Source organism: Microcebus murinus, chromosome 2, assembly GCF_040939455.1.
Source record: "Microcebus murinus isolate Inina chromosome 2, M.murinus_Inina_mat1.0, whole genome shotgun sequence".
In the NCBI taxonomy this organism is placed as follows: domain Eukaryota; kingdom Metazoa; phylum Chordata; class Mammalia; order Primates; family Cheirogaleidae; genus Microcebus; species Microcebus murinus.
The window spans coordinates 4,734,066-4,757,314 of record NC_134105.1 but is presented as its reverse complement, the minus strand read 5'-3'; the positions used below and the strand labels follow the sequence as shown (position 1 = coordinate 4,757,314).

General features: G+C 58.4%; 1 protein-coding gene across 3 annotated transcripts in view; it reads right to left on the bottom strand.

Annotated features, from left to right (window-relative positions):
* The window catches only part of SPSB1 (splA/ryanodine receptor domain and SOCS box containing 1), a 67,791-nt gene extending 46,451 nt beyond the window's left edge, over positions 1-21,340 (bottom strand). The window contains exon 1 of one of the 3 annotated variants that reach the window (XM_075993803.1): positions 21,163-21,340. The gene's annotated coding sequence lies outside the window, so the exon portion shown is untranslated. Of the gene's footprint in view, positions 1-1,521; positions 1,972-21,162 lie in introns of those variants that run through there. The other 2 variants (XM_075993796.1, XM_075993810.1) reach the window with 2 other exon arrangements.
* Between the last annotated feature and the right edge of the window lie 1,909 nt (positions 21,341-23,249).

Genomic DNA, 23,249 nt, shown 5'->3' with positions numbered 1-23,249 from the left:
GCGGCTGTCCACCCAGCTTCCTCTGGCTCCGGGGGACACTCAGGCAGAGCCCTGCACACAGGGGCCGCAGCAAACATGGAATGAATGGAAAGTCAAACCAAAAGCTAGAGAAGAATAAAAAGCTCCCACTCAAGCTACCTACCGGTCGACCTGCAGAGGCTCAAACCGCAGTTCCCTCGCCACCGGAAATCACCTACATGTGGCCTTGGAGCTGTCTTTTCCCACCCAGTGGCCTGAAAATCTCTACCACGCCCCCACGCACCCCCTTCTCCCAGATACCCAAACTGAAAATCCTGCAGTCATACTGATTTTGGTGAGGACGTTTATTAAGCACCTACTATACGCCGGGTACCACCCAAGCCCCTGGTGGTTTTGCACATGCACACCACCTTGCACCAGTGACGGCCTCCTTCCCTTCTTCCTCCCTCTCCAGTTCTCACCATCCCAACCCCAGCTTCAGTGTCACCTCCTCCAGGAAGCCTTCTCAGATTCACCTGCTGAGAGTAAACCCCGATCCCCACCAAAAGCCTCCAGGACCTTAGCGCCCTGTGCTTAACACACTGTGTGTGAATTATCTCTCCCCCTCCAGAGAGCACAGGAAGCAAACCCCAAAGATCAGGGTTCATTCAGCATTGTCAATTCCACAGCATGTTTCCACCTCGGAGCAGGTGGTGCATCGGGGCCATGCACTGCCTCAGGCCCGGGATCCCGGCCACCGGGAGAGCTCAGGGCAGCCTGCCTGTGTCGCCTCGTCTCACCCTGGGGTACTCTTTTGTTCTGAGACAGGGTCTTGCTCTGTTGCCCCGGCTAGAGTGCTGTGGCATCAGCCTAGCTCACAGCAGCCTCAATCTCCTGGGCTCAAGCCATCCTCCTGCCTCAGCCTCCCAAGTAGCTGGGACTACAGGCATGAACCACTGCACCCAGCCCCACTGGGTACTCTCACACCCCCATTTCACAGATGGGAAACTGAGGCTCAGAGAGGTTCCACGGCACAGCCAGGGTCACAGAGGTGGGAAATACCAGAGCTGGACTCCAGCCACCTCCCCAGCCGGGCTCGTAAGTGCTTCAGCCCCCACCCAGGCCAGAGGCTTCCCAGGGCAGCCTCCTCTGGAGAAGCAGCTCTGCCTTGCAGAAGGGCCGCGCTGCTCCACGCACACCCAGGGCGTCACAGACAGACTTGTGCCCTGAGGCGGCGGAACTGATGGGCTCGAAGATACGGAAATTCTCCTGCACCTTCTGGTAAATGGCGACGTCCCGAGCTCCCTATCTCTCCCCCATCAGTCAGCCTCCTCCCCACGCCCCCTCACCAGCCGGCAGCCCAGGGGGTGTGCCTGGCACGGCAGAGGCCCCCAGGACCCCGCCCTATACCAACCCCCGTCTGCTGTGCCAGTGTCCAGTGTGCTAATGTCACCTGGTGAGCCCCGTGGGATGACACGCACACCCCTGCCCCATCCCCCGGGAGCCGTCACCCCTTCCCCAGCAGAGCTTAGCATGTCTGGGCACACCCCATCCTCGGCTCACCTGGAGCGGGTGGCTCGGCCAGCAGGAAGTGTCTCTTTGCCCAGCCAGTTCTCCTGGGGGTGCCCGCGAGCCCCAGGGTGGGTGGGGCTGGCTGTCCCACCTGGCACCTTCCTCTTCACCCAGCTCCCCTCCCCCTGCCCAGTCCGGGGCAGGGCTGAGCCAGAGAGAGCACAGGGTGGCTGTGGTTCCCTCGGCAGGACCAGGTGGCCGCTGCGTGCCCACGGCCCCTCCACCGCCCTGACCTCCGGCACCTGGTCCCGGCTTGCAAATGACTAAGCGATTTCTACCTCAGAGCCCGGCTGCCGGGAGCCCGCTGGCTGCAGAACTGCACCAGGCTGCCCGGAGCCGCACGCGCTAAGCCCGTAATTGGCGAGCCCTCTTCTTGGGAAAGAAAACCCCCTCCATGTTTTGTTTTGTTTTGTTTTCCCCTTAAATGAAACAAATCCACCCACGTAGTTACTGGAAACGCAAGCATGTGAAACTGAACCGTTTGCAAAGAGAATTAGTCAGCAACCTTGTGAGCAGCGCGGCCCTCCGTGGGTGGGGCTCCCAGCCCTCCCCTCAGGGCTCCTCGGGCTGCAGGTGAGGCCCCGGGAGGGGGTCACTGAGGGCAGGCGGGCTGGGCCAGGTGGGGAGGGCAACGCACGCCGCACTGGGGGCCGCCGAGGGCGAATCGTTCCGTGGCTGGGAGCTGGCCCGGGAATCACCCTCACATTCAACCCAACCCCCAAGTCCTGAGCCTCTCGGGGTCTCCGAGTTTCCTCACCTGTCAAATGGGGACAACAGAACCCACCAGGTGTGTGTGTTGCCTCATCAGGATCACGGGAGACCATCTGCCCAAGACCCTTCGTGCCTGGCACCCAAAAGGCAGCCACCAAAGACCAGCTCTCGACGGGGACCTTGTGCAGGAGAGCCAAGGTGGGCAGACGAGACTGTGTGGGCCTCCACTTCTCAGAGCCAGCACGGGGTCCCTTGTAGCAGTGGCATCTGCTGAGGGGGTCCCAGCACCACAGGGTGGGTGGGCTGTGGGCCAGGCACCAGCAGTTGCAGGTCTGGTCCGGCCCCCTCGGGCCCAGCTGGGCTGGGCTTCTCAGTCTCCGCATCCCTACAGGGAAGGCAGATGCATCTCACAGACATTGTATTTTAAACCAATGCTGTGTCATTTCCTTGAATTATTTGTCAACTTTTTAAAAAGTCTGGACTCTTGGCTTATTTTGGTGGTGGTGGTGGTGGGGAATGGACATTATAGTGGCAATGGGCTCCGCTCCCTCAGGTAGAGGCCGACCCTCCCATAGGACGTGCCTGTCCTGCTTTGCCACACTCCTCCCCCTGCCCTATAGCCTTCCTCGGGCTGCGTCCCTCATGTGTGCCCCGTTCCCAGCCCCTGGGGGCATCCCAGTTGGTGACCCAGTTTAAAACCCTAATTTTATTTGGGAGCATGACCTCGGCCACTTGCCACTAGAAATATCCACAGGAAGTATCCCTTGGGAAGGTAATTAAAGTCTGACGCTTAAGGCTGATTTTTCTCGGAGAAAAATAAGACGATGTAGAAAGACCTAGGCCTGAGTCTGGCCAAGGGAAACCCAGGGATGAGGCTGTCATTTTCTGAAATTCTTTATATGATTTACTAGACAAAGAGCAGAGGCCGACGTCCCGGGCCCTGCTGTCCCCTCCCCCACCCTGCATCCCTCTCCCGTGGTTATGAACCGCAGATGGCCTCTCCCGGTGCCCTGCCCCGCTGGACATGCAGAAGGCAGGCGGGGGTGACAGGCTGAGGATCATCTTCCCGTCGGGAGGGCCCCGGACAGCCGCTCGCAGGGCGGTGAGCCCCCGCTGCTGTGTGCACTTGGGGTGGGGGAGGGAGGATTCACCAGGACATGCCCAGCTCTGCTCCCGGCCCGGCAGAGATGCTGAAATGTCAAGGGGCATTTGGAGCACTTCCCGGTTGTCTCGGTCACTCCTGCACTTGGTCTTAGCCAAAAGGCCGAGAAGTGATTTCGTCACTGCTGAAGGGAAAGCACAAGGTTCAGGATCTGCAGCCTTCTTGCCTCTCCAATAACACACCTCGGTCATTCAGCCTTCACCAAGCTCCTGCTGAGGGCCGGCCACCAAAACCAGCAGGGGGCAAGCTGGACCTGCTCCTCCTGAGCACCCTCCCGGGACTGCCCCTCTGCCCACCTGAGCTTCCCTCCATCAGAAAGTCCTCCCCCCGCAGCAGCCCGGGCTCACGCCATCCCAGAATCTGCACCATATGGCACTGTGGGGCCGGCTGCCTGCTGCCACCTCCCAGATCGGGAGCCCGTCCCCGTTCAGAGGCCTTGTGGGCAGCGGTTCAGAGCGCAGACCTACTGCATCTGCGTCCAGCTTCACTTCTTGGCTATGAGACCCAGGGCAAGACATTTGACTCTTTTTTAAAACTTTGGTTTTCCTATCTGTAAAATGGGCACAGTGATCCCCAGTGCACGGGGCGCTGGGTGGCAGTAAATAAGTTAATGCACAGAAAGTGCCCAGAGCGGGGCCGGGCACAGAGCAAGTGCTCAGTAAATACGGAGCGAACTGCTGTCATTTCTAAAGCCAGTGGGGGGTGGGGTGGGGGGGGGAGGGGTCCGTGCCCACAGGTGCCCACACAGCCCAAAATACCACCCAGGGAGCCTTCCCCAGGTGCTTCCCAAAACTGTGACACTTTAATAAATCAACGTGAGATTGTCACAAAATTCAGCTCATGAGCTGCTTGTCCAAGAAACCTCCACGATGGCACCTGCCTGTGCCGTCCCGCACTTGGGAGACCCGCACCCTTCCCCCGGCTGCCACCTGCGTGGGAAGCAGTGAGAAGTGAGTTCTAGGACGGTGTTGACGGCTGCCTGGCTGCACACGTGTACTAAAAACCATCCACGTGTACGTCTGTAACAGGCGAACTGTGTGGCTGTAAATTACACCTCAGCAAGACTGCTGGGCATGAATCCTGCAGTTGCTCCCACTGTGCACACCCTGAACCCTGAAGCCACAGTACCCCGCTGCCTACAACGTTCAGAAAGGTCGGGTGCTACCTGCTTTATCTTATTTTTAAAACCAGACAGAGAGAGAGGCAGGGAAAACAGCTACACCAAGACAAGAACCTCAGCGTCATGCCTGCTCCTGTATCTCAACACCAAGTCGCGGCTTAAGGAGAGAAGTGGCCCCGAGTTTCTGCTTCGTCCAAGCGCAGCTCTTGCACCTGGCGAGGGCTGAAGCAGGACCGAGAGGAGCCACGTTCTCCAGGGATGCTCGGAACCCGCCTTCCCAGAAGAAAGTAGAGGTCACATCCCAAACACCCAAAGCACTTGGCAACTTGGGCAGAAACATCTGGGGCCCATCTGCTTGGCCCCAGGTGTGGACCCTCACCTATTCCTGCCTGCGGTCCCACAAGCGTTTTGGGGAGACGGCAGATGCAGGGAAGGGTGGGAGACCACCACTCACAGTCGGCCTCTAGGGGAGGGGTCTCTGAGCTTATTTCCAACAGTGCAAACTATTTCCCCCCAAAGTTAAATCTTGCATAGAATCCTGTCTCAAAAAAAAAAAAAGCCAAAAGACCAGGTCACAGTGGCTCATGCCTGTAGTCCCAGTGACTCAGGAGGCTGAGGCAGGAGTTCAAGTCCAGCCTGGGCAACACATCAAGACCCTGTCTCTGAAACAAAAAAAAAAAGCCAACAGGTAAAAGTGGGGCTGCTCCGGTCCAAACGGCCTATCTTCTGCACTCCGAGTAACGACCCGAGGCCCTGCAGGAAATGAGGGACCAGGGAATGCGGTGTCCAAAGGATTAGCCATTCCAGGGAGCTCCGTTCTAAAGCCCAAAGCACGGGAGCTCCGTCTGACCCTTTCTACACTTCAGTGTTGTCCCTAAGCCTAATCCGTCTTTCCAGAAAGGAGGATGGCCCCTGCGCATTAACGAGACGAGTGAAGGAGCGATAATCGTGGACGATGGGGGATGAGGGTGTGTGGGGCTCAAGATATCAGTCTCTCTGCTCTTGCCCATGTCTGAAATTTTCCATTATAAAAACACACACACACGCCAACAGCAGAGCAAAACCTCAGCCATGGCGCGACACACCAGGGGGAAGAAAGAAACCCCAGTCATCGTCCGGGACTCGGCCGAGACAGCCGGACAGAGCCGGCATTCAGGGAATACTGGGTTGAACGATGCAGAAATTTAAAAAAAAAAAACCTTTATCCCGAGCTGTCTAGACGCCCCTGAGCGCGAGGAAGGCGTGGCTTCCAGGGAGGCAGGGAGCAGAAGGCTCTGTCCACCCAGCACAGATGGAGTCCGGCCCAACAGCACGCAACTGGAAGACGGGGGGATTTATCTTTTTACAAACTGTATTTCTCCAAAGATGAGGAAGTCTTTTTAAAGGAAGCCTGGCATTTACATGTAATTTATACAGGATTAGAATAAATTGAGCGCTGGCCTGGCTCCCTTAGGGCGACTCTTCCAAGCTTCTCACACTCAGGAGACCTCTCTCGTTAGAGCTTCCTTAAAATCTCCCAACCGAGAAGACCCTGGACAAGCAGACACACGCATGGGTCTCCCTCGGCCCCATCTTCAGGAAAATTAAGGGACGAGGTTGCAACTCCCAAGTCTTCCTGATCCATCCGGGGGCTCATCCCCCAGCAATCCAGGAACTTGACATGGGTGCCTCACCCTTTGCAAAGACCGCTGAATCTCGTGCTTAATCTCCAGTTCGTGAGCCTTCCCGGGATCGACCTAACAGGCAAGTCCCACCAACACGGCACTGTCCGCTGTGGCCCTCCCATGGCAGGTGCGGGGCCTCCTCAGAGCAGTCCCTCCCCAGCCAGAACCCCCCATCTCGGTCAGACCCACAGCCCGGCTGGGAGAGCCCCCAAGGCGGCCAAAGGACCAGGGAGACGACTTGGGTCTCCCAAGGGAGACCGGTGGGGGCCCCGGTGGCCGTGTTTTACGTGCAAGGGAACACAGAGGAATTACAAGAAAAAAACTCCAGTTCGTCCACGTGTCCCAGGAACAACTTTGGGGTGAATGGGGTGGGGGACGGGTGCGAGGACTCCCCATACCCACTGACAATCCCCGGGCCTGGCATTCGATGCCCTTCTTGCTCTACAGCTCCGCAGCCTTGCCCCCAGTCCTCCTCCCGGCCCCCCAGCATGAAACCCCCGGCCTGGAACAAACCCTCCTGAATGGTCACACGAGGCCTGCCATGCCCATGCACATCCGGGCCCCACCCAGCACGCTGGCGGTCAGCTAATGCTTCCAGCACACACCTGCTGGGGCACAGACTCGTGAGGGCCCAGGGCTGCTGCACACACCTCCCAGGCTGTGTGCGACGGGCACAGGGGAAAGAACGCAGGCCGTGGAGTCAGGCCCACCTCTGCCGCCGCCTGCAGCGTAGGAACCTCTCTAAAGCTCACTTCTCTCACCTGCAGGCCAGGCGGGGAGATCCAGCTCGCAGGAACGCGTAAAGGACTGGAGATCCATCTGCAGCAGCGAGCACGGTGCCTGGCTCGCCGTAGGCATTCGATAAAGGCTAAGACTCTTTCGGGCAGAATTGTCCTCAGAGCAGAGGGATTGCAGACACCGAAACGCTGGCCCGGGCCTGGGATGGAACAGGCAGGGAAGCGTCCGGGACAGGAGCTCCAAGGACAAAGGGGCCAGTGATCCTTCAGGTGATGACAGCTTGGGGGGTTTTCTCCCATGCTTGGAGCAACCCACCAGTTTCCTTTCTACAAACTGTCCCCCCAACTACAGTCAGGACACCATGGGCTCCAGGGGGCCCTGGGCAAGAAGGACCCACTGCCGGAGCACCCATGACCCAGCCGAGGTTGGGCACAGGGCAAATGGCACACTTGCCGGTTGACAAGGGTCAGGGCAACTGTATCACAGCCCCCAAAGCCTTGGCAAGAAGCTCTCAGTCACACGTCAAATGAGATGGAGACAGCCCCCCGCGTCCCCACCTTTCAGGTCCTGACAGGTCTTGGAAAACACGAGGAGGAAAGAAGAAAAGAAAGGGACTTGCTAAAGCTGGAGTTCTGGTCCCAGATCAGGTCAACAGGATTCGGAGGTGACACCAAATTGCAATACCGTCAGTAACCAATCTGGAAATCCCCAAGGAGAAGGAGCAGCACGGGTTCCGGACCCCCAGCCTCAGAGCTGGTCCCCCAGGGACACACCTGGCATCGTGGCTTGAGATGGGCTATGGCAGGGGCGGGGCGGGGGAAGGGGGCACAAGGTCCCCTGGCATGAGGTCATGTGGCCCCGAAGGCCACACGCAGGTCTGGGAAGTCACCTGAGAGCAGTGGGAACCTGACGGGCTTTGAGAAGGGAGCTGACATCATCAGGTGTTTATTTTTAAAGAATCGACGGAAAAAATAAAAACAAGCACCAAGATCACGGGCTGCAAACAGACTGAGGCTGGGTCTCCGGGGGGCGGGGGGACGGACGCGGAGAAAAGACAGGGGTGTGCTGTGCGGGCGACCTTCCCCACAAGCCTTTGAATCCAACTCTGCCCGCCTCCAGGCGGTCTGTGACTGAGCCGAGGCGGGAAACTCAGCTTCCACGTAGGGAGCGCTCAGCCTTCCACGCGAACGCTGATCAGCCAGCGCCGGGCGCGGGAGGCCACGTACCCCAGGATTCCATTCACTGCGTTTACGTGAAATGAACATTGCACAGGCGAATCCGTGGGGTCAGGACGCAGTTGGGGGCCAGGGAATGACAGCCAGTGCGGAGGGGGTCTCCTTTGGGGGTGATGGAGATGTTTTGCAGCTAGACACAGGGGATGACTGCACAACACTGGGAACGTACTAAATGCCACCGAATCGCTAACTTTAAAGTGGCTCGTTTTGTATTGTGTGAATTTCACCTCCATTGAAAAAAAACACCTTAATTAGCCGATGTCACAGAGCACATCCACACCTCTGCTCGGTCTCCACGGAGACCAGACAGCCACTGAGCCCCACACCCGGGACACTCCTGACCCTCCCCAGCCCCCTGCATACAGTTTATCAGGCCACCAGTGACGCTGGCTTTGCTGACCTGTCTCCCAGATCGCTCATTTCCTCCTATTCCTTCTTTGCGGCAGGGAATGGAGGCTAAGGGTATAGACCCAGGAGCTCCCAGCTCTTCCCCTCTCTGGCTGGGAGGCTCTGAACGAGTCTTAAGTTTTCTCATCTGTAAAATGGGATAGCACCTAATCACTGGCATCATGAAGACGGAAACACTTCGTACATGCACAGCAAGGGAAGCTGCCCACACATGCCGGCCTCCGGCTGGCGGCTACTGCCACTGCCCCCGCTGTGGGCCGACCCCAGGCCACGCCCCTCCCCCAGGCAGGGCCAGGAGGGTAGGAAACATCACAAATGAAAACTGGCTATGGCCCCAATACCAACCGGCTATACCAATCTCCATTCGGGACGCCTGGCCGTGCAGGGTGGAAAAGCACCAAGCGAGCTGCGGCCGGACGTGGCCTCGCCATGAGGGAGGCCCAGGGACTCAGCCATCCCGCCACAGGGCCGCGAAAGGGGAAGACCATTGCCAGGAACAAGCAGTCACCCCAGAGGCCCTCAGCTCCTGTGCCTTGATGAGCCCCCTGCAGAGCCTCGGTGTCCTGGGCCCGCGCCCACAGGAGCACGGGGACCCAGCGGCCTTCCAGTGCTCCAACCGCTCCTCCCGCCCAACACGCCGGAGGGAACTCCCTGAAGCGCCAGCCCCCTCCCACCCGGGCCTGCGGGTGCCCCTGCCTCTGTCCCACTCCAGCCACACACCAGCCCACTGCCCAGCCCCCACTGTGAGTGTCCCCACGATGACCTGAGCACGTCATCACCGGAGACGGGCCTGTCCCATCCACTAGACAGAGAGGTCTCTGAGAGTAAGTGTATCCTCAGCCCCAGCAGACTGGCTGCATACAGTAGGCGCTCAGTAAACCTTTGAATGAAAGAATGAATGGCAAGCGATCCAATAATAGCTCCCAAGGAAGGGTGCTTGTTTGGAGTTCCACAAGGTCATGGAGGAAATTCAGGTCAGAGAACCGAACACCTGGCGGCCAGGTTCTGTGAGGCAGAGTCCCCAGGAGGCCTGGTGAGGGCCATCGCCTCCAGCATCCACCATGGGCCATGCACCAAGGCCAGTGCCAATGCACGTCACTCCCTGATGCCTCACAGCCACCCATGAGGTGGCAGCCACACCACAGTCAGAGGGAAGCCTGTGCCCGGCTACCCGGCCAGGAAGGGCTGGTGCCACCGGGGCCCACGTGGAGCTCTCTCCAAGCTCTTGCTGGCATCCACTAAGCCACGGCCCTGGCCTTTGCTCATTTGTCCGACAGGTGTCCAAGACCCTGTGTGAACGCTGAGCCCAGGAGACGCAGCCGTGAACAAGTGCCACATGGCCGAGTCCTGCCCTCCTGGAGCCCACAGGCTGTGGGACAGCTGCAGCTGTCCCGGCACCGCCCAGGGCACCTCGAGGGGCTGAGCGAGGGTCTGGGTTACTGGGCAGACAGTGGACGGCAGGGTGACCTGCTGATCCGTCACGGGAGTGGACATCTATGCCAGAGACAGAGGAAGGGGCGGCAGAGTACAGGTGACAGAGACGGACCCCATGTTGAAACAGGAGAGGGACCCTCCTGAAGAGGTGAGTGGGAAGGAGGGGTGGGGGAGAGGACCTCAGGGAGGGGACAGAGCTGAAGGGCACAAAGGCTCCGGAGGCCGTGGCAGGAGACGGAGTGACCAGAGCTTTCTAGGCAGGGAGGAGGCGATGGCACCAAAGCAGCACAGGGTGAGTGTCAGCAGTTGGCATGGGTCCCCGGTGACCTCCCCTGAGCAGGTTTGGTCACAAAGGCTGCTGGAAAGGCCCAGGAGAGCCAGGGAGTGGAGGCCAGGTGTGCTGAGACCTGGGAACGGGGGCTGGGCAGTGGCCAGAGGGGCTGGCTCCTCTCATCCTGGTAGCAGCAGCTCAAGCAAGCGACAGTCAAGAGAAGCCAGAGCTGTGGGGACCTGTCACCAAAACCCTGGCTCCCAAACCCTCGAAAGCTCCCACAAATGCCAGGTACACGGCTCACGCCTGTAATCCTAGCACTCCGGGAGGCCGAGGCAGGAGGATTGCTTGAGCTCAGGAGTTCAAGACCAGCCTGAGCAAGAGCGAGACCCCGTCTCTACTAAAAATAGAAAAATAGGCATTTGAGCCCAGGAGTTTGAGGTTGCTGTGAGCTAGGCTGCTGCTACTGCACTCTAGCCAGGACAACAGAGCAAGACCCTGTCTCAAACAAGCAAGCAAACAAACAAACAAAAAAGCAGCCTTGCTTCATTCGCCCACCAGCTTTGCCTGCAGAGCGGTGGGTGCCGGGGGGCCAGGGGAGAGGGATGGGGCGTTAGTGTTTGGCGGGGATGGGGTTTCAGTTTGAGAAGATGGAAGAGTCCTGGAGATGGCTGGTGGTGGTGGCTGTACAATGTGAATGCAGTTTGTGCCACTGAATTGTGCACTTAAAAATGGTTACAATGGTAAATTTTATATTATTTGCATTTTGCTACATTTTTAAAAAAGAAAGAATGAAAACCATAAAACCCCGTAAATCAAGAGAGGCTTTCACGGATGCCCGAGTGTACCCCGGCACCCACCTTGGAGACTCCAGCACATGCCAGGTGACGAGTGTCAGTAAGTGTCTGGTGACTGTCAGAGGCAGACGCCACCCCAACACAGGGGCCTGGGCAGGCACACTAGGCCGAGAAGCCAGCCTATGGCCCCTGCCCCGGTCCCAGTCCCAGAGGAAAACGCCAGGAGTGAGGCTCCACACCCTGGGCACGTCCGCCCATGCTCTCCCGCCCATGGTGTCAACCCCCTTTGAAAGAAGTTTCCTCTGTCGGGTCCCACGCCTCGCTCCCACCTGGACACGCCCACTTGCACCATTCCACTCGGGACAGGTTCAAAGCACCTCCACGTACCCAGTCCCCTGCCCTCTCTACAGGGCCACCATCCGCTATGACCTTCAAACTAGCTGGGAACCTTGAGACTCCTGCAATTCTCCACCCTTCTTTACACCTCACACCCAACCAGTTACCAAACTTGCCCACTCTACCTTGGAAACACCGCTGGGTTTTCCATCCTGACGGGCAGGGCGGGCTGGGGACCACGGCCTCCCAGGCCTTCCAGCTCAGCCTCCTCCACGCCAGGGTCTAAAGGCCCCCACACTGTCTTATCAGGGTTCTCAGAGAGACAGGGGGATAGGATACACAGAGACAGAGATAAAGGAGACAGGATTTATTAGGGGACTTGGCTCATGTGATTATAGAGGCTGAGAAGTCCCATGACGGGCCGTCTGCAAGCTGGGGGCCCTGGGCTGCTGGGGGTGCAGCTCAGGCCAAGTTCAAAAGCCCCAGAACCAGGGAAGCCGATGGTGTCATTCTCAGTTTGAGGCTGAAGGCCCGAGAGCCTGGGGGTGCTGGTGTCAGAACACCATTCTGGAGTTCTGATGCCCAGGGGCAGGAGAAGAAGAATGTTCCAGCTTCAGGAAAGAGAGAGCAAATTGCCTGTTTTGTTCTATCCAGGCCCCCAGCTGATGGGATGGTGCCCACTCTCATCAAGGGTGGCTCTTCCCCACTCGGTCCTCTGATCTACACACCAATCTCCCCTAAAACACACTCACAGACACACCTGGGCAGCCGCATAATTCTAATCCAATGCCAAACTACCTGGGTCTCCTGTTCAGCAGAAGAGGGTTGGGCAGTGTGCACTGATCACTGGCCATAATTAATGCTCTGCTGGCCATCGGGGTATCCCTTAATCCAGTCCAGTTGACACCAAAATCGATCATCACGAGTCCTCCCCTTGTCAACCTGGCACCCACAGGCATCTCCTTAAACCATATTTAATTGCCAAATAAAGATAACAACAGCATCGTAGTTCCACCTAGCATGTGTGCCCTGCATACAACCAAGAAGTTATAGACTATCATGTAAAGTTAATACTTAAATACTGACGCACACTCATATATGATAAAGAATAAGAGATGGAGGAAAGCACAGACATTTGCCTACTATGTGTGTCTGTACACACAATCATATCCGAGCAAACAGGGAGGAGACATCCGTGGCAATGGTGGCCCTTGTTTCTGTAACTGCTCAGGTGGCTGCAGCCGGACCGTCCAACACCCTCTAGTACTACCCGCACTGCGTTCCCCTCGCCTGCGGCAGCCACCTCAGCCGCTTGTGGTTCTCCACGTGGAGAGTGATCCAAACGCTCACTCCTGAAGAAGCCGAGTCATTCACAGTCCTACCTAGAGGGGACTGTTGTCATTTCCCATCGAGGTAATCGCAGGGCACGGTAATACTAAGAGATGTCCCAAGCCAGCAGTTCCCAACCTTGGCACCTGGGACCGGTTTCACGGAAGGCAGTTTTTCCATGGACGGGGCAGGGGGGGATTGGAAGGATGGAGCTCAGGTGGTGAGGCGCGGCCGGGTTCCTAACAGGCAGGTTCCGGGCTTTGGCGCGGGAGTTGGGGACCGCTGCGCTAAGGGACCTCCTATATTCCAGGCATACCCTTCCTTACCTCTACTGCGGAGCAGGAGTCCAGTTCCCCCTTGGTGGTCCAGATCAGTCACCCCAGCTGACACCGTCACGCCCTCTTAGCCTGCTGACTTGGAGGCATGAGGAGTCCAAAGTGGCCAGGTAACAATCTGAACCTCCAGTTAGACGGAAGCATTGTGCCTCCTGGTAGCAAGGTACCCCCAGAGGGGTACCTCCCTCTGGAAGCAAGACCTCCGGGCCAGCATGGGAACAGGAAGTAAACATTTTGCTCGTGGGTCACTAGAGGTGATCGTGATGGTGCCACTCCCATTTTCACCCTTGATTCCTGGGCCCGGGAATCCTGGCTACGGGAGAAATGGCAGCACATATTGGATGCTGATCCAGAGCACGTGCAGCCTTCTGAAGAGGCTTGCCCCAGCCCTGCAAGACATTGCCACCTAGCTGGCACTGAAACTGCAACTTCAAACGCCCATTCCCCTCTTCTATCAGGCCAGCTGCTGCAGGATGCTGGGGACGCAGCACGATCCGCCAATCCGGCGCCTGAGCCCGCTGCTGCATGTCTTTTGCTGCGAAGTGAGATCTTCGGTCGGAGCAATGGGTGTGGAGCACCGCGATGGTGGGTGAGGCCCTCTGTAAGTCCTCGATGGTAGTTTTGGCAAAAGCATTGCGTGCAGGGCAGGCAAATCCACATTGAGAGTCAGTGTCTATTCTAGTAAGGACACTGACTCTCAGGTGTTATCTTTATTTGGCAATTAAATATGGTTTAAGGAGATGCCTGTGGGTGCAGGCATCTAGTAAGGACTCCTGCCCCTTCCAGGAGGGAAGCGGCCCAACGTAATCAACCTGCCACCAGGTAGCCAGCTGGGTGCCCCAGGGAACGGTGCCATACCAGGGGCTCAGTGTCAGTCCCTGCTGCTGGCAGACTGGGCAACAGTGGTGGCCACAGCTAGGTCAGCCGGGGGAGTGGGAGTCTATGTCGCTGAGCCCATGCATGACCTCCATCCCCGCCTTTGCAGCCAGTCTGTTCATGAGTCCATTGGACGATGACAGGGGTGACTAGTATCCATGCTGCAGGCCACCCTGTCCACCTGACTGTTAGTCCTCCCCAGCTGAGGTCACCCTTTGGTGGCGCTCACATGGGACACGGCATCTTCACATTCTTTGTCCACTCAGAGAGGTCTATCCACATACCTCTTCTCCAGATTTCTTTGTCACCAACCTTCCAACCATGGTCCTTCCAAGTCCCTGACCTTCCAGCTAAACCACTGGCCCAGCCCGTGAATTGGGACAGAATTGCTCATTGGCCATTTCTCCTCCCAAGCGAAGTGTTCAACCAGCTGCTCTGCCCAGAAGGACTTCCCTTCACCACCGTCCTTCCGGGATGTCCCAGAAAGGGGCTGCAGTGCTGCAGGTGCCCGCTTTTGGGTGTGGTACCTGGCCACCTGTAAGGTGGGCCCACATCTTCTCTGCCTCTGCTAACTGACCACAGGACACTCCTTGAAAGGCCAGAGGTGCAGGCTGGGGGAGAGAAGGCAGCGTAGCAGGAGTGGAGGCCATGGGCACTTGGGACACTTGTTCACATAACTTACCTGCACCTCCAGGACCTGCTGAGGCCCATGGGCAGTCAGGTTGCATGGTAAGTCGGTGACCTGGGTCTAAGGTTTAGCTTCTAGGCCAGCAGTAGCAGGCCAAGAGCTGTCTCTTAAAAGGAGTGCAGTCACCTACAGGTGATGGCAGGGCCTTGCCCCAAAATCTTCAGGGCCTGCACTGCAATTCACCTACAGGAGCCCGCCAAGGGCTCCAAATAACATCCCTGACTGGCACTAACACCTCAGGTACCACTGGGTCTGGTGGCTCACGTTGGCCCGAGTGGCAGGGCAGCCTTCACAACAGCCTGGGCCTGTCTCAGAGCCTTCTCCTGTTTCGGGCCCCACTCAAAACTAGGAGCTGTTCAGGTCACTTGGTAGATGAGCTGGAGTCACACACCCGAATGCGGAATGTGCGGCCTCCAAACTCCGGATAGGCCCACTAGGCGTCTCGCCTCTGTCCTGGGTGTAGGCGGGGCCAGATGCAACAACGTACCCTTTACCGTAGAGGGGACACCCTGACATGCCCCACACCACTGGGCCCCTGGAAATTTCACTAAGTAGAAGGCCCCTGAATTTCCAGTTTATTTCTCACTCTTTGACATGCAAATTCCTTAGCAGTAAGTCCAGAGCGGTTGCTACTTCTTGCTCACTAGGCCCAATCAGCATAATGTCATCGATGTCACGGACAGGTGTGTGACATCTTGTGGAAGAGAAAGGTGATTATGACAGAGTGCTGGAGAGTGGCTATCCCCCGAGGGGGAACAGTGACAGTGTACTGCTAGCCTTGCCAGCTCAAAGCAAACGGCTTCTGGTGGGCCTTATAGACACGTATGGAGAAAAAGTGTTTATTTGCTAGATCAATAGCTGTGTTCCAGGTCCCAGGACATGTTAGTTTGCCCACGCAATGAAACCACATGTGGTATAACCGCTGCAATTGGAGCTACCACTGGGTTAAGCTTATGACAGCCCACTGTCTTCTGCATAGGCCAGACAGGACAGCCGAGTGGGGGTGTGGTGGGGTCATCACCCGTACATCACTCAAGTCCTTGATGGTGGCACTCATCTCTGCAGTCCCTCCAGGTATGCAATGTTGCTTGTGATCTACTATTTCCCAGGTAGAAGCGGCTATAATGGCTCACATTTGGCCTTTCCCACCAAAATGGTCAGGGAACCAGTGTGGGGACACCTGCTAAGTATTCCAACCATGCATTCTGGAACCAGGGAAATAACCACAGAATGGGTTCAGAGACCCACCGGACCCACTGTGAGTTCGACCTGAGCTCAAACTCCATTGCTCACCTGACCTCCGTGAGCCCCTGCTCTGACTGGAGGCCACGGTGAAGTTTCCAGTCTCCTGGAATCGATGTCAGTTCAGAGCCGGCGTCCACTAGTCCCCAAAAGGCCGGATTATTTCCCTTTCCTGGTACACAGTTGCCCTGGTGAAAGGCCATAAGTCCCTTCAGGGAAGGGGGGAAGATGAACAGCACAAATTTTCAGAAGCGTACCAGGGTCCTTCTTCAAGGAGACTCAGCCTCCCTGCATTCGGAGGCTCAGGTGTGTAAACTAGCTCAGGTCTGGGAGTTTGAAGGAGGGACCCTGATTCTCTGTTTTTATGATTCAAGTTAGGCTTTTGTCCACTTCACCTGGAAGTTTTCTGCTGATATAGATCAAGTACGAATTCAGTAGGTTCCCTGTCTATTTCACTTCTCGAACACCACGGTGAACAGACTACCGACGGCCGCTCCGCCTCTGCTGTCCACGATGGTAACCACGCCCACCCTGCCTTTGGTGGTTGAACTGCCACTTGGCCCTGCCACCCCGGGATCCAAGTATTCCCTCTGTTTTCCAATTGTGTGACTGCAGCCCCCACTGTCAGATCCAGCCTGCAGGGAGACCAATCGCGGAGCTCCTCTGCGAAGCTGGGCTCCCCTGCAAATCTATTTCTCACAGTACTGTGAAAAGTGTGTCTTCCGGACCCTCCCAGTGGGGGAGCAGTTCTAAGTGACAACTCCACTCCAGCATTCCGACCTCCCTAAGCCTCTGCATCCCTTCCTCCACATTAAACCAAAGTGATCCGGCAATTCCAACTCACTCGCCGTGAGCCGTCCTTTGATCTACGTTCCAGCAGCCAATCAAACTGTGAGGTCCCTTCTTAAGTCCCTGAGCTGCAACATTTAAACGCAGACTCTCTGCTTAGTGGGCCCTATCAACAAATCCGGCCTGATCCGGCTTTATGTTCCTCCCACCCTTCTCCCACACCCTTAACATCCGCCCCACACGCGAGATCCCTGGACGTCTGCTTGTACAGATGAGAAAACTCAAGTAGCTCTTTTGCAGTGTAGCACACCTCCTCGTGGGTCACACCTTGTAAGCCTCACCTCTGAGGTGGGGTGACCCACGGAAAAGATACCTTGCCCCTCGGAAAGGGTGAGACCAGACCACAAGTGGAAGAAACAGACGCGCACGATACCAGGATGAGTTTTTAACCATCAGAGCGGCTCTAAAAAGGAGCCACGTACAGCCTGTCTGGCAAGAGGTGTTCACAACTGGGGCACCTATTGAGACCTTGTCATGGTGGTCCTTCCAGCCCTGGGACCCTATATTCCCACTTAGCAGTCCTTTCCCGGGTGGGGGGTTCACATCCCAATCCTTTCATCTTGGGCCCAAACCACCCACTGCCTCCCTATTTTCCAAGAGGTGCCCGTGGGTGGCAGAGGCTCCCGGACTCCTCCACCGTCGCCTGCACAGTAAATTCGAGAGGGTTCGGACTGGGTTTAGGTCCGAGCCAACATTTATTGACAAACCATTCTCACATCCCGACGCCCAGCCCTGCCACAAATCCCAGGCCTGCATTGCACAAGGCCAGGCCTCGACGGTGGGTTCTCTGTTCTCTTCCCCATCTCCAAGGGAGGTCCGCGGAGCCGGGCCTGCTGTTGATGTGGTTTGTCTCATGACCGTCGGACTCATTTATTTTTAATGCTGGGCAATAAACAGAACCTTTGAAACACAAAACGAGCAAGGAGCGTCTCAAAGTCTCAGGGGGTGGACACAAGCCAGATTCCCCGATGAGCCCCTGGGTCTTGCCACCCCCGCCTTGGTCACAGCGGCCCCAAGGCAGAGAGGACACGCTACTGACTCCTGCCCCCACACAGAGTAACAGTCAACCCCTTTGACGCTTGCTTCTTTCATTAACTGCTTCTTAGGAAGTAGCTCCAGATGACCCGGCATGCTGTATTCGCTTCAAAATAATCCAAACATGTGTGCGTGCGTGTGCATGTATATGAGCGTGTGTGCGTACACACACATGTAGGAGTGCGTGTGCGTACATGCGTGTGTTGACGTTTGAAACTGGTGCGGAAACCTGGAGGCTCATTATACTCCTTTCTCCTTTGGTAGAAAGGTTGATATTTTCCATAATAATAAAAAACGTTCACTAAAAACATTAAGACGCGCTTCTTGAAGGAAAGGCTGAGGCAGCAGAGGTGGCAACTGTGCTGGCTAAGGGCTTGGGTCCCAAATCTGGACTGGAGTTTTGGCTTCACCACTCGGTAGCAGCAAGACCTTGGCCAAGTCACCTGCCTGCCCCGAGCCACGGGAGAATGTGGATGGAGGGAGAACTTGCTTCCCGGGGTTCTAAGGATGTGGTTAAGAGTCACTGTGCCAAGGACTCGGATCAGAGCCGGTACCAGCGTGCACCATGAGACCATTTCCCACTGTTATTATGGTTAGAACTCAAGCAAGGTCACACCCCTAAAGCACTCAGCAGTACCCGGCTACGGGTGGAACTTCACATCGGGAAGGATGCTATCAGACAGCTGGCAGAGGGGACAGCACCACATTGAAAGTCCAAAATCAAAGTCCCCTTAAGTCTGGATTTCATCGATCTTGGTTGTAGGGGGAAGAGAGGATTATGCACCCCTAGGCAGACTGAGGCACACCTCTACCTGCCTTCGTAGCCTTTGGGCTGATAACACTTTTCAGAACGAAAGGATAAATCAATTCACACACACCAGCCACAACCTATTTCTTGAGAAGAATTGGTGCAAGATACTCAGGCTATACTCATGAACACTGTAAGAATCTGAGGTTTTGCTAAATTTGAAAATGCGTCTGCAGGCAAGTTTCCATCCACCCAGGAGGAGGGGTAGGTGCAAGGAAGGAGCAGGCACAAGAGAACACAGCATGCATTACGTTTGCAGGGGTGGGGGCAGCGCTGGCCTCACCAGGCCCCCGCCCCGCTCCCCAGCTCTGTTGGAGAAATTACACATCTGTGCTGATTCCAAGGGGGTGAGTTCGATGCAGCAGCCCCAAGGAACCCACTGAAGGGTGGATCCAGCCTTACTGGAGCAGACCAAGAAACAGCCTCACCCAGCTCCAAGTGACATCACTCAGGGCCCCAGGCAGGACTGCTCGCTCCTTCCTAAGAGCCCTAAAATCCAGTGACTCTCCTTAGGGCTCAAGCTCCCTGCAGCCCACACCAAGTTTGGCCCACTGCTTGGGGCTGTCAGAGCCACTGGGCCCCATGTGCTAGAACTTTTGTTTCTCTGCTGCTAGGGCAGTAGCCAGGCTGGGAAAGAAAAGACTTGCAAAGTTATTGCCTTAAGCGACTCCACACCTCCCCATCGCCAAACAACACACACACACACACACACACACACACACACACACACACACAAACTCATTCCAGCTACCCGGTAAAGCGCTCCCTGCAGAAGAAAAAGGCAATAAGAGGACAGGAGGAGTGCTTAAAATGATCTAATCCAGCCCATCACTTCACAGCTGGGGAGACACGAAGTGCCTGGCCCATGACCTCAGAGCCGGGGACAGTAACCAACAGCAACAGCCAGGGCTTGGGAGTCTTGGTGCACAGCCCTGGCTGTGCAATTTGGGTAAGTCAGCCATGCTCTCTGGGCCTCTGGCCTAGAAAGATGCCCCATAAGATAGGGCTTCCCTGACTCCGCGATTCCTCACCAGGATGAAGGCTACCTGGGCCACTAACGCTTAATCTAGCACCGTCCAACACCCAGAGGGAAGCATTAGGAAGAGACGGGCAGAGGAGGGAGGAGCTCCCCCTCCCCCTTCCCTGCCAGCGGCTCTCCTTGCACCCAACAGCTAGGGATGAAGTTGTGGGCCCAGCCGCCACCCCCAACGGTCCTACCCCCTGGAGAGAAAAATTCTTCCAAGGACACCAAACCTTAGTCACCGGGGATGGCATTTTTACCACGAACACCTGTTAAAACTCAACTCATGACCAGTTTCTGATGCTATGGGCTGGAGTATTTAATTAAATATTACTCACTCAGGAAGCAGCCCCTGCCAACTCACCCCCAAACTGTATATAGTTCATTTTCAGGGAAAAGGAGAGAGGAAGAGAGAAAGAGCCTGCACTCAGCTGGCACCAGCAGGAGCGGCGCTACTGCGGGGCTGGTGGTCCCCACCGCCCACTTGCGAGACCAAGCAAAGAAACCGAGTGAGGCTGTGCTCAGGGCCCGGTGGCCCCACTGCCGAGTTACCACGGACAGGACACACACTCAGACACACACAGACACGTTCGCTTGCACACACCACATGAACGCACAGAAACACACATTCACAAAGATACACACACGCACACACACGCACACACACACCCCTTCTTGGGAGACCAGCAGTGGCCCACGCAGCCGTCATCAGTGGGAGACTTTGCCCTCCGGTCCACCACTTGAACTTGAACAGGACAGTGACCAAGTCCCTGCACACACCCGGGGCGCGGGGTGACCCATCCCACGGTTCCACCGACAGGCCAGGAGCTCGTTTTTCTGTTTTAATCGATTTCCTGACATAACCCTCGAGCTCTCCCTTCGTTGCCGGGAGAAGCCGCGGCGGCTCCGGGGCGGCGGGGAGGGCGGCGCCGCCCGGGTGTCGCCCGGCGGGCTCCCTGGAGGAGGCGCTGCAGGCCGAGTGCGGAGGCCCGAGGGGACCAGTCCGGCCGCGCTGCAAATCCTGACCCGGACCGGCGGGAAAAGCGAAACTAACTTTGCGGAGCGGGTCGCGCTGCCCCCGCGAGGGGGAGTGGCGGGTCGACGTCCCCGCCTCGGCCGCGGGGCAGTCGCGGGACAGAGGCCCCGGGGCACCCGGGCACCAGACAGTCGGCGGGGCCGCGGCGCGCCCCAGGCCCCTCGGTGGGGATGCAGCCGCCGAGGCTCGACTCCGGGCGCGACAGTCCCCGCGAGACTCCCGCCCCGTCTCGCCCCCGCAGGTGGGACCCGGGAGCACCAGGACCCGCCGGCGCCTGCAGCGGCCGCAGCGCTGGGCGGCGCCCGGCTCCTCTCCCGGGACCTGCGGCGGGGGACGGGCTCCCGGAGCCGCCGCGGGAGGGGCCGCACCGCCCGCGCCCACCGCCGGGTCCCTGCCCAGACCCTCCTCCCTGCCAGGGCCCGGCCTCCCGCCACCCACCCGGCCCCCGCGCCGCCGAGCCCGCGCCCCTCCGCCCGCCCGCGCCCGCCCGGTCCGGACCCGCGCCCGCCCGGTCCCGCCGGCGCCCGAGCTGCCTACCGCGCCCGGGGGCCGCCGCCGCCGTCTCCGGCCGAGCACGCTCGCGCGCCCCGGCCGCGCCCGCCGCAGGCAGCGAAGTCGCCTCCTCCCCGCGGCCCCGGCGCCAGCGCCTGGAGCCCAGTTCCCGCTGCGAGCGCGCGGGCTGCCCAGCGCGACTTGAGCGCGGAGAAAAAAGCAACCGACGGCTTTAAAGTGGAAAAAAAAAGGGGGAGACCGCGGTGGGCGGGGCCAGAAGGCCGGCCCGCCCCTGCCCCACCCGCGCCCCGCCCTCGGCTCGCCCCGCCCCGGCCCCGGCCCCGCCCGGGCCCGCCCTCGCCCCGCCCACGGCCGCGACCGGCCCCGCCCACGGCCCCGGCCGGCCCCGCCCTCGCCCCGCCCACGGCCGCGACCGGCCCCGCCCACGGCCCCGCCCCTCCCCGGCCTCCGCGGGCGCGGAGCGGAGCCGGGCCGGGATCCCGACGGGCGGGGGCTGCGGCGTGTCACGTGCTCGGCCGCCCCCGCCGCCCGCCCCGCTCCGCCCGGCGCCGCCCTCTCCTCTCCCGGAGGCCGCCTGGGGCGCCCGAGGCCGCGGCTGCGCCTCCGGCCCTGCTGTCCGGCCGGCGGCCTGGGCGTCGCCGCCTGGTGCTAGGGTCCCGCGGGAGGCGCGTTTGGGAAACGCTGGGGCTGCAACCCCGGGGGGCCGCGGCGGTGCGGGCCCGGGGAAGGGGTGGGGGCCCCGCTAATTAAGAGAGGACTGTTCGGTAGCCTCCGGAGCTAGGCCTGGCTCGCCCCGTCCGACACGCCCGGCGCTCGGAAGCTGGCACGTGCGGGGCAGGGGCGGGCGCGGGGCAGGGGCGGGCGCGCTGCGGAGCCCCGCAAGTCTGTGCGTTTGGGACGGATGAGTGAGTGCCCGGCGGTCCCCGCCTGTGAGGACGTCCTCATCTCTGTCCCGTGGCTCTAGCTCATCAGAGGGACCTTCTCCCCCTGCCCCCAACAAGGCAGTCGCTGGGACAGGGAAGATTTTAGAGAAATTACTGTTTTAAGAGCAAAACCTCCTCACATTCCCCACTCCTCCCCGCGTGTGGCGTCCGCTGCCAGGGCTGGGGAATCGGCACCACTGGAGGAGCTGTGGTGGGCAGAGCGGCGTCCCTAGTTACTTTGGGAAAGTAAAGGTTATGGGAAAGCTAACCTTTCCCATAACCCCACCAGGGCAGGGCTAGCGTTACCGCGAAGGTGAGAACGCGGTGAGTGGCCTGGGGCAGCAGAGCCCGGAACCCGGCTGGACTGTAAGATCCCAAAGTTTCTTGTCTTCTCATCCCGCTGTGCCGAAAATCAGTTTGGCTTTGTTTTGAACCCAGAATCAAAACAGAGGCTCAACTGACTGCTGTGGGCAGGGGAGTCTGAACGGGCATTCTGACTTTCTAGGTTCAAGTTATCGAGGAACGTGAAAGCCACCCTGCTCAGATGGGCAGCCACCGTCAGCGACCGGGAGGAGCCTCCAGTGTAACAGAGCACATGGCTCCCTCCAGCCACTCTGCAGTTTGAGAACTGCTGTTCCTGCCCGGCACTTGGGAGACCTGTGAGAGCTTCAGCAGCAGGGGGTGTTTCCTGGTTCCTGGTGCACTCCAGGGCAGTCTCATTGATGAATGTCACAGGTCCCTCCAATCAGCTCACTTCTCCCCCTTGGAAGGGCAGCCCTGTTTGGCGCGTTATTCAGTTAGTGTGTGTCCCCTATCAGGTGCCATCCTCTTACAGGGCTGGTGCGGCAGCCACGGGGTCTGGGGTCATGGCGATGTGGGTTTTCCTAAGGGGAACTCCTCCAGCCATTGCCTCTTCTCTTGGGAGAGAGCTTCCAGGAAAGACTGGGACACATTTCCTGTAATTCCAGTGGCAAGGGCTACTTTGGAGCTAAAGACCTCACCTTTAGAAGTGAGTGCCCTGAGAGAGACAGCTCCCAATTAAAAGCCTTCAGCCCCCCACCCCCCACCCCATCCCCCTTCAGTATTAATCTTGAAATCTCAGCTCTGATCCAGTCAGGTAATTAGATCCTGCTGACCTAAATTTCCCGGAGGAACCCCTGGGGAGTGAGCCTTCCTCTCCTGCAGGAC